This window comes from Urocitellus parryii, chromosome 8 (assembly GCF_045843805.1).
Source record: "Urocitellus parryii isolate mUroPar1 chromosome 8, mUroPar1.hap1, whole genome shotgun sequence".
NCBI lineage: Eukaryota > Metazoa > Chordata > Mammalia > Rodentia > Sciuridae > Urocitellus > Urocitellus parryii.
In genome coordinates, this window is record NC_135538.1 from 15016838 (window position 1) to 15028334 (window position 11497).

Genomic DNA, 11497 nt, shown 5'->3' on the forward strand with positions numbered 1-11497 from the left:
CAAGCCAGGCAGCTGCAAAGGAATCAAGAGGCCCAGGGACCACTAGCCCAGCACGGGTGGGAAGGGCTCTCTGAGATGCAAACTTCTCACCTACACATGAACTTGTGGAATACACTGCCATTGGAGAGTTCAGGGACAGCCTGTGTTCAACACTCAGGCCTGGTTTGTAGATAAGGCTTCACATTGCAACAGATTGTAACATTCAACAGGCCAGAAACATGCCGAAGGGGCTCATAAAGCAACTCATTTTTCCTCCCACTGAAACTTAGGAATGTCCTGTGCGGACTTTTGCTGAGACAGGGAAATGATTTGCTTTTCAAAAAACTGTAAATCAGGACCTCTGAGGGATTCTCGCCCGAGCCTGGCTGATGGTGTGCAGAGCTTCTCAGGGGCCTGGTTCTCCTGGTGGTGGCAAGAGGTGGCTCTTGAGAGCCGGCATCCTGACCCAGAAAGGGAGTCAGGAAGTTCTCCGGAGGACAGCAATAAAACTTGGTTCTCCTTCTGACCTCCTCAAAAAGTCCCACGTGTCCTAGGTGCTCCTGCATGCTGGCCTCCCTGCCCGCCTCCCCCCAGCTAAACCGCTTGACTTGATGGCTTAAATGTGGGGGACTGCTGAAGGTGGCATTTGGAGAGTTGACTGCTAACGTATGTGTGGGTGTGTATACCAGTTTGAAAACTGCCCCTTTGGTCTGGAAGGACATGGGAGTGGATTGAATGGCGGCCCCTCAAAAGCTATGCCCTGGCTCACCTCCCGGAACCTGTGATATGACCTTATTTGGAAAAAGTGTCTTTGCACATGTGATTGAGTGAAGGATCTTGAGCTGAGAGTCTCCTAGATTACCTAGTGGGCCCTGAACCCCATGACAAACACCTTTATAAGAGGGAGGGAAGGGGAAGGCCCCGCGAAGAGAGAGGCAGAGATCGAGGTGACACAGCCACCGCCAGGGAGCTCCGGGAGAAACCACAGCAGCAGGAAGACACAAGGGATGGATTCTCCCCAAGCGTATGGTGTGGATAGAGGGGCCCTCCGAAAGTTCCTGGGTTCACGCAGGAGGTGAGTGATTAGACGGTGAGTCCTGCAGCCCACTCAGTCCACCCTAGTTTAATGGCTAACTGGGTGGTGACTGTAGATAGGGAGGGCGTGGCTGGAGGAGGGCCAGTGGGGGCCTGTCCTGGAGAGGTGCACCTTCCCTGAAGTCCCGTCCCTTTGCTCTCTGCTCCCAGCTGCCACAAGCTGAGCTGCTTCCCTCCACCACGCCCTTCCGCCATATTGTTCTGCCTCACTCAGGCCTAGAGCAATTCAGTCAGCTGTTCACCAACTCAATCTCTGAAGCTGTGAGCTCCAAATAAACTTTTTCTCCTCTCCGTTGTTATTGTCAGGTATTTTGTTCACAGTGACAAAAAGCTGACCAATATACCTGGAGTCCCCAGAGCCAGGGTGACACTGCCATCGCCTTAATTTCATATTTTCTGACCTCCAAAAAGTTTCTGATGTTTTAACCTGTGATGTCTGAGGTCATTTGTCCTAGCAGCCACAGGGAACTAGGAGAACACAGGCCTTTGGGGGTAGCTGTGAGAGGGGAACAGGAAGCCCAACGATTCCTAAGCACCCCCACTACCTGTCGCCTGAGACCCTGCACACACGCAGTGCTCGCCAGGGATCTCAGCCCCCTGTCAGAGGGAACATCACCACCATACTCTGGGAATCTACCCTAAGGAAATAATTAATAAAAAGGATTTAACTCTAAAACATGTTCATTAAAATTCTGTTTGGGATGGAGGAAATTGGCCTAGCCATGGGGAACAATTAAATCAATTAAGGGACAGCCATACAAAGGAACCCTGTGTAGCCCCTAAAATAACATCGCAGAAATGTCCCTATTGATGCGGAAAGACATTACCAATCTATTTGTTTAAAAGTACATTATGGTATGACCTAATTTAAAAAAAAAAAAACATAGAGCATGCTGACCACAGTGCACACCTCTAATCCCAGAGATTTGGGAGGCTGCGGTAGAAGGATTCCAAGTTCAAGACCAGCCTGGGTAATTTAGTGAGAACTTGTCTCAAAATAAACTTTTAAAAAGTGGTAAGGATGTTACTCAGTGGTAGAACACTCCTGGGTTCAATCCCCACTTTTAAAAAACAAACCAACCCACTCAGGTCTAGAAGAGAATGTCAGCAGTGGTTTTCTTTAAAAGAATGGGTTTTTACTGTTATTCTGTATTTCCATGTCGCCCATAATTAATACATACTTTATAATCATAGTGAAAAGTATTTATGATAATTCTAAGAAAAAGCAAAAACAAAACAAAACCAAGAATAACAAAAAAGTTTTGCTTGGGGGAAAAAAAATCCTGAAACTTGTCATCAGCCACACAGTGGAGACGACTATTTTATCCTTTGGAGAACTGATTAGGGAGACAGGTTGGGAGATCCCGTCCAAACCATCAGCTAACACCTGTCCATATTTCCACTCATCAGGGCCTTCCTGCTCCTCTGTGGCCTCAGATAGTTGTTGATTGTCTTCCCAGGGCTTGGCTCCTGGGAAGTCAGAAAGAGACAGTGGGAATAGCATGTCGAAGGCCAGGGACACCGTTGGCCAACCAGGACTTCTCTGCCTCTAACAAGCTGGTGAATCTCCAAGAGACCAAGGAGACCCCTCCCATCCTGTTTGATCACTGAGTCGGGAACATATCACTGAGTCTGAGAAACAGCGTTTGGGAAATTTGGGAATACTGCTTGAGAAAAACCAGCTCAACTGAATTCAGAGCAAAACTCCCCAGACAGGACATGTGTTCAGTTACACGTCGGTGAGAAAGGCCGGCTGCTCTGAACCAAACATGAGCAAAAGCGAGCCTAGGCCCAGTGCAAGCCAAAGTGTCCTGCCACCTTATGAACACCTGGCGAGTGAGAGCAAGGAGCCTGTTGCTGATTGGATCCTTGTAGCCGGCTGGGCTCTGGGATTTAGAAGAATGTAGACATTTTAGAGCGAGCCCTGAGGAGAGTGACAATCAACAACTATCAAGGCCACAGAGGAGGGGGAGGGCCCCATGAGTGAAAATATCCACAGGTGTTAGCGGATGGTTTGGACGGGTGGGTTAGAAAACTGGCTCTTTCCTGAAAAGGGGGACCAGCCGGCAGGTCAGCATTCCGGAGGTGTTCCCCGAGTTCCCTGTGCACACTGCTGCTCCCAGGATGGGGACTTCACCCGCTTCTCCTCCTGCTCAAACTCAGCAGAGTAATAAGTACAGATCTCTCCCTCCCTCCCTCCCTCCCTATCTCTTTAAGAACCTACAGACATGAGCTGTATTTGCAGCTCAGTGCAGGATTGCAGGTGCCCAGGACAGGAGGGTCTCAGCGTGTTCAGGACCCCCGGGGGCCCTTTGCTGAAAGGAGCAGGATAGGACATCCTGCACTGCTGGGGCACTCCTGGATCTTTATCACCAAATGCTCTCTGTTCCCAGGGTCCTGGCCTCTGATGCATTACTTCTTCCTGTTGTCCTTCCCTCCACTTGCTGTCTTTCCTGTGTCTGTACCAGGCCTTTAGAATGAGGGAGCGCCCTGGGGGCTTTGCAAAGGTGCTGCTTCTGTTTTTTATGGCTCTTACTCAATCTTCTCTCCTTCCTCCACGAAGGGCTCCATTTCTGCCCCTGGTGAGCTGGAGCAGCCACGTGGGCCACTCCCCACTGTGGCCTTATCCTCACCTGCTCACCTGCTTCTGAGTTTCTCTTTTCTCCCAGTAGGCTGGAAACTCTATAGGACAGAGACAGATTTTGTTCTCTGTTGTACTTTGGATCCAATAGAGTGGGAAGGCCAAGATAACCCTCAGCAAAAGATAGTCTCCTAAAAGAGCCTAGGCACCACCGTTAATCACTCCCCAAACCCATTCAGGAAATACTTACCGAACACCTGCTTCCAGATCCCTGTGGCACAGAGAAAGAGGGAGAGAAAGAGGATCCCAGTCCTGCACATTCTCCTTCTCACCCTGAGTTACTCCTCTCAAAGGCATTTGCGTCTAAATGAAGGGTGTCTGTGTGCAGGGGCTCTCTTGATTGGAACTTTCTCCAGTTTTGGTTTCTAGATTGAAGAAGGAGACTAAGTGACTTTGGATGCCTTTCAAGGATTGAATTTTTTTTTTGGATGTTGGTAAAATAAAAACGGTCACAGTAACATTGCTATAGCCTGGATGTTGAATGTCCCCCACAGGCCCAAGTACTAAAGGTGGGGTTCCTAGGGAGGTAGTGGAAACTTGAGAGGTGGGGCCTGGTCAGAGGTCCTTAGGTCACTGGAGATGTGTCCTAGGAGAGGATTCCTCTCTCTCTTTGATTCCTGGCTGTAAGCAGTTTTGTTCCTGTCATGCCTCCTGCCATGATGTGCTGCCTGACCACAGGCCCAAAGCAACAGGGCCAATTGTTCATGGACTGGAATCTCCAAAACCGTGAGCCAAAATAAACCATTTCTCTCTATAGTTGCTCCTCTCAGGTATTTTGTTATAGTTATGGGAAACTGGCTAACACAAACAAAACGGGCAAGACTTGGACAAGAATGATCTAGCATCACCATTAAGCATGTTATCAACTCTGCTTGCTGTTTGACTACCTGGTACCCAGTCTGCACCCTCCCACATTTTGGGTATGTGGCTTAAACTTGCTGTGCTTCAGTTTCTGCATCTGCAAAATAGGGATGGTGATAGTAATTTCTTCCTTGGGGATCATGTGAATATTACATGAGTAACTGAACCTGACACATAGTAGGTGCTCTATAATATTACCCCCAGTAGATGCCATGACCCCAGGGCTGCCTCTCTAACTGGCAGGGTAGCAGGAAGTTAAAGAAACCACATATGGACAAGGTTATCAGGAGCCTCTCAGGCATTGTGTGTAGGCGGATCTGGTCTCTGGGATTTGGGTTACTGTAGAGAAACATCTGGAACACTCAGATCAGCTGGAGACAGCTTTAGGTTTGGACAATGGCCACTCTCAAGTTTTGTCCCAACCAGAGTAATCTTGGCCCTCATCTTAGGACAAAATAAAATGAAATACAGTAGGAGGAGCTTGAGTGGGGGTGAGAAGCAATGCAGTGAGTGTCCTCTCTCTTCATGCAGAGTTTTTCAAAAATTAGAGAAGATTTAATTTTAATTTTTTTCCGAGGCACTCTGATGTGCCACGCAGATCACTGTCAATCAGTTGCTATTGGTGGATTACTAATGCTTTGCACACATTTTTTTCTTTCATGCAGACAAGAGTGATTTTTCAAAAAATATTTATTTATTTTTGTGGGACTGGAGCTTGAACCCCAGGGTGCTCTCCCACGGAACTACATTCCCAGTCTCTTCTATTTTATTTTTTGAATTTTGAGAGAGGGTCTTGCTCAGTTTCCTAGGCTGGCCTTGAACTTGTGATCCTCGTGCCTCAGCCTCAGAGTAGCTGGGATTGTAGGCCTGTGCCACCATGCCTGGCGGCAAGAGTAATATTGACCCCATTTCGTTGATGAGACAAACAGAGAATACTGTTGACTGAGCTGAATTTGTCCCAGTGTCCCCATTCTTTATTCTTTGGGTTTAACTAAACTGAAATCTCTCCTACTAGGGAGGACTTTCCAGTTGAGGCAGTGCATTCCACAAGTGGGGGCTGGCGATGAGAGGCTGAGGAAAGACCCTGCGCATTTCTGGAGTGGCTTTGGGACTTTCTGTCCTTTTGTGTGTGTGTGTGTGGTGCTGGGGATTGATCAGGGTGCTTTACTGCTGAGCCACATCTCCAGTCCCCCCACCTTTTTTTTTTCTAGCCCTTTTAAGAAATTTATTCTGAGGAGGCTGAGAGAGGAGAATTGGGAGCTCAAAGCCAGCCTCAGCAACTGCGAGGCACTAAGCAACTCAGTGAGACCCTGTCTCTAAATAAAATTCAAAATAGGGCTGGGGGTGTGGCTCAGTGGTCGAGTGCCCCTGAATTCAATCCCTGGTACAAAAAAAAAAAAAAAAAAAAAAAAAAAAAACGAGGCAAACCAGAAGTGGCACACACTGTAATCCTAGAAACTCAGGAGGTTAAAGTAAGAGGATTACAAATTCAAGGTCAACCTGGACAATTTAGTGAGATTCTCAGCAATTGAGTGAGATCCTGTCTCAAAATAAAAAGTAAATAAGGACTGGTGCCATTCCTATGTCTTGTTTTCAAAATTGAAAAATTGATAAAGCACCCCGCATTCAATTCCCAGTGCCCCCCAAAAAAGGTAATAATAGAGTTGTACCAAAGTTTCAATAAAACCATGTACGTAAAATGCTATAAAAATTGGGTGTGCCATAATAAATTGTGTTTGCATTTAATATAGAATTAAGGGAACTTTACAAAAACTTTATAAGTCAAGTTGGTGACTTGGGGGTAGAAGTTTCATCTGCCACTAAAATTGCCTGTAGCATTTTCTGCCTCTGTCACACACACGTGGTGTCTGTGATGTCCAAGGCACAAAGGCCAGGTGGCTTTATAGTGGGGTAGGGATGAGGAAGAGGAGGTACCATGTTTCTCTGGATTTTGATAAATCAACCAGAAACTTCAAAAAACACTCTGGACTGCCCTCAAACCCTCATTAGCAAGCACCTTTAGCACCATATTGCAGGAACAATTTCATAAAAAGAAAAACATCAATGCAGATGATAGAATGTCAACTATACATACAAATGTGGTACTAGATCCTCAGTATCAATGCTGAAACAATATTCTGGTGCCATTCCTACGTCTTGTTTTCAAAATCCTTACCTCTCTACTGTGGGTCCAGACTGTCTTCTGATTCCCACCCAACCCAACCCATTCTTTCTCTCTCTTTTAGTATTGGAGGGATTGAACTCAGGGCCACTGAACCACAGAGCCACATCCCCAAGCCCCTTTTAAATGTTTTATTTTGAGACAGGGTCTCACAAAATTGCTGAGGCTGGCTTTGAACTTGCAATCCTCCTGTTTCAGCCCTCCCTGTTTCTGGAATTACAAGTGTAGTCTCTGTGTCAGAATTATCTTTTTTTTTTTTTTTTTTTAACCATCAACATTTATTGTTGAGTTCTCCCAAACAGACCACCCTGGGCCAGGGGCCTGCGCCTCCTAGACAAACATGGCCCTGGGGGGACTGGGGTGGCTGCCTTAATGTGTTCCAGTGGTCCAGGGGTCTTCAGGCTTTCCCCAGGGCTTTCCAGGTCCAGATGTCCTTGTGGGGTCTGGGCAGTGTCCGACTCAGAAGCTGGCTTTGGGGAGCAGCAGTGCTCAGGGGACACAGGGAGAGGCCATGTGATTCCTCAGCCCTGCTAAGTCCCACGTCATCAGCATGTCACTGGAGGGAAACTGAGGCAAGAATGTGGTACCCAGAGGGACAAGGGACAGTCTGAGAGTGAGGCGGGCAGGCCCTGAGATGGAAGGGAACAAAAGGGAGGCTTCCAGGTTTTTCTCTCTTCCTCCTGGCTTCTGGAAGGATGAGCAGGAGAGGAGGGGGCTTTGGTCTGTCTGAGCAGCTCCATCTGCTCCATCTGAGGGGCTGCCATGCCTGGACTGTCCTACAGGCTCTGACCCTTGGCCCTGCCCTGGAGGGGATGGAGAGAAGATGCCACAGCTTCCTCCCTGTTGGGCCTTCACTGAGCCTTCTTGGGTCCCCCTCTGGTTCTTCAGCATAATATAGGTGATGAATAATCCCACAGACAGGAGCAGCAAGAGGCCGCGGCTGGGGGATGGTAACAGCGTATGCCTGAGGGAGGATCTTGAGGATGACATGCTCGTTGTCGATGAATGACAAGGGGATCACCCAGATGGTATAGTAGGTGAAGATGATCAGGCCAACAGCAACAAGGCCAAGTCCCACCACCTGGTTTGTCCCTGTGGCCTGGAGAAAAGGGAGGGCTCAGAAGACGAAGTGACTATCCATCTAGGTGCAATAATGGAAGGGGCATCGCGGCCAATGCACGCTCTAAACTTCTCATTCACTCAACAGCTGTACAGAGTGGTGGATTCTGCGCCATCTCCAGGTGCTCCTGCTGGGCATCAGCGTTTCCACCCGTACACAGGCCAGAGAGAGCAATCTGGCTTGGAGTGCCCAGGCCCCAGCTCCAGAGCACCCCCGGCTCCACCCCCAGACGCCTTCAATGCCACAGGCACATGGCCTCAGACTCACCATTACTCTATCTATCTATCTATCTATCTATCTATCTATCTATCTATCATCTATCTATCTACCTATCTTTTGAGTGCTGCAGATTGAACCTAGGGGCATTTTACTACAGAGTTACTACAGAGTTACATCCCCAGCCTATCTATTTTATTTTGAGACAGGGTCTTTCTAAATTTCTGAGGCTGGCCTCAAATTTTTGATCCTCATGCACAAGTTTTGATCACAAGTTCAAGACCGGGCTCAGAAACTTAGTGTGACCCTATCTCAAAAAAAAAGAAAAAAAAAAAAAAAGAAAAAGAAAAGAAAAAAGAAAAAAAAAAGAAAAGAAACGAAGGACTGGGGATACAGCTCAGTGGTAAAGTGCCCTGGGTTCAAGTTCAATCCTCAGTATTCCCCCCTCATACATTAAATGCAATTTTCTCTTTCTTCTGTATTGTATTGCAAAAGGCTATGCAGTCAGGAGGAGGAAAAATAAGAAGAAAAAAAGAAGGAAAAGGAAGAGGAGAAGAAGGGGAAGGGGAGGGGGAGGGGAGAGGGAGAAGGAGGAGATTCTCTGATGCTTGTTGTGGCCTGGATGTGGTCTGCTTGCAAAGGGTTTATGTGTTAGAGGCTTGATCCCCAGTGTGGTGTTGTGAAGTGGAAAACTTAAGAGGTGGAGTCTAACCAGGGGTTATTGGAGGCACTGCCCTTGGAAGGGATCAATGCAGTTCTTAGGGAAATGAGTTACTGTGAAGGTGAGTTGTCATAAAGGAGCAAGCTCCTGTTTTGTCATGTGGTCTATTGTTCCCACTATGATGGTGTCTGCTGTGATGTGACACAGCCAGGAGGGCCCTTGCAAGAGTTAGTGCCATGATGTTTGGACTTTCAGCCTTCCAAACAGTGAGCTAAGTAAATTTTTTTCTTTGTAAATATGCCCTCATGTATTTTGTTATAAAAACATAAAACCAACTAACACGATACTCCTTTGCAATGATTTTCAAGGTAATGATATTAGGTTAAAAAGCAAAATACAAAATGATCTTAATGTGCCACTAAAATAAATCACAAAAAATGGTGACACTGGGTGTTTTTAGGAAGAGAAACCTGATGTGGAACAGTGTGGAGGGTGACTGTGTATTAGTTTCCCAGAGTTGCTATAACAAAGTACAAAAAACTGGGTAACTGAGGGCAACAGAAACTTATTCTCACTCAGTTCTCTAGATTAGTCTGAAGTCAAGATGTTGGTAGAGCCAAGCTCTCTATGTCCTAGGGGAGATCCTGCTTTGCCTCTTCCATTGCCAGACATTCTTTTTTAAAAATTAATTTATTTACTCATTCTAATTTGCTATAGATGGCAGCAGAATGCATCTCAATTCATAGTACACATATAGAGCACAATTTTTCATGTCCCTGGTTGTACACAAAGTATATTCACACCATTTGTGTCTTCATACATGTACTTAGGTATAATGATGTCCATCTCATTTCAGTGTCTTTCCTACCCCCATGCCCCCTCCCTCCCCTTTACCCTATCTAAAGTTCCTTCATTCCTCCCGTGCTCCCCCCCTCCCATCCCCATTATGGATCAGCATCCACGTATCAGAGAAAACATTAGGCATTGTTTTTTGAAATCGGCTTACTTCACTTGGCATAATATTCTCCAACTCCATCCATTTATTTGCAAATGCCATGATTTTATTCTCTTTTAATGCTGAGTAATATTCCATTGTGTATATATACCACAGTTTCTTTATCCGTTCATCTACTGAGGGGCATCTAGGTTGGTTCCACAACTTTGCTATTGTGAGTTGTGCTGCTATAAACATTTATGTTAGCCAGCCATTCTTAGTGCTCCTTGGTTTGTAGCTGTATCGCTCCAATCTTTGTCTTCGTTGTCTCATAACATTCTCCCTGTGTGTCTGTATTCAGATTTCTCCCTTAACATAAGGACACTAGTCACATTGGATTTAGAGCCCATTCTAGTCCAGTATGACCTCATCTTAACCTGATTACCTCTGCAAAGGACCAATCTCCAAGCCAGGCACTGTGGCCTAGGCCTATAATCCCAGTTACTTGGAAGGTTGAGGCAGGACGATCTTAAGTTTGAGGTCAGCCTTGGCAACTTAAGGAGACCTTCAGCAACTTAGCACTCTTGTGAATTTAATCCCCAGAACCAAAAAAATTGAAAAGACTAATTTCCAAATTGGTAACATATTCAAGTTCCTGGGAGACATGAATTTTGGTGGCACACTTGTTCAACCATGCACAGCAACTTTTGGCTGCAGGCTCTTTCGTGTGTGTGTGTGTGTGTGTGTGTGTGTGTGTGTGTGTGTGGTGTTGCTTGGGATGCAACTCAGGGCCCTATACATGCTAGTTAAGTGCTCTAGTGTACATGCTAGTTAAGCCACCTCTGCAGCCCAGTCTTTTGTGTTTTGAATTTTGCATATTAAATGGATTACTAGGCACTCACTGCCCATTTGATGACTATAATATACTTTGGCCTCATTTAATTGCAGGAAAAAAAACAACAATGTGTTGTGCCCCAACACTACCTCCTTTTCCTTTTGAGCCATGATTGTAGTAATTCCCGAGGCTCTAAGTCCCCTACAGGGAAAAGCCATCTCTGGTTTTGCTCTAGTACAACCCCAGTGGATAGTGCAGTGCCTTGGTCTGAACAAATATTTGTTTAAAGAATGGATTCATTGGGGCTGGAGTAGTGGCTTAATGGTACAACATTTGCCTAGCATATGTAAGGTCCTGGGTTCGATCCTCAGCACCACATAAAAATAAGTAAATAACTAAAAGATCCACTGACCATATATATACACACATATATATGTAAAATATATTTAAAAAGAATGGATTCATGGATAAGAAGGGATAAATATTTTGTTTGGATTCAAAAACCTTGTTGGAAATAATTTTGAGCATTGGCATATTTAAGTACGAAGAACAAACGGCAAATAGAAAAGATAATAACTTGCATGTAAGTATCCTGTGGTTACTTGTAAAGCTCCTTTACGTATGTGTTAATGTGATCCTCACACACCCTTGAGAGGAAAGCTGAGACCCAAGGAAATCAAGGTTCTCGCTCAAGTTCACAGGACTAGTAATTGGTCTGTTAGAAGCCAAGTCTCTGCTACTGTTGGGCTTTGGGGCTTTTTCTGCTTTCAACAAACAGGATTTGATGAAACACAGTCCTGCCTCAACGTAACCAAACCTACTGTGATAGAAATCTCAGGAAAGAAAAAGGTATCATATTTCTTTTTCAAAATAAAAAAAAAGATGCACTTAATAATAAGAGGTTAAAATTCCAATTTAATGTGAGAAAAGTCACACACAAAACAGCTTTTTCCCTAGACTAGAACCTAAAATT

General features: G+C 45.7%; 1 pseudogene; it reads right to left on the minus strand.

The window, feature by feature from the left end:
* Positions 1-3076: 3076 nt before the first annotated feature.
* On the minus strand, positions 3077-10694 carry LOC113190580 (dolichol phosphate-mannose biosynthesis regulatory protein-like; annotated as a pseudogene).
* Positions 10695-11497: the final 803 nt, after the last annotated feature.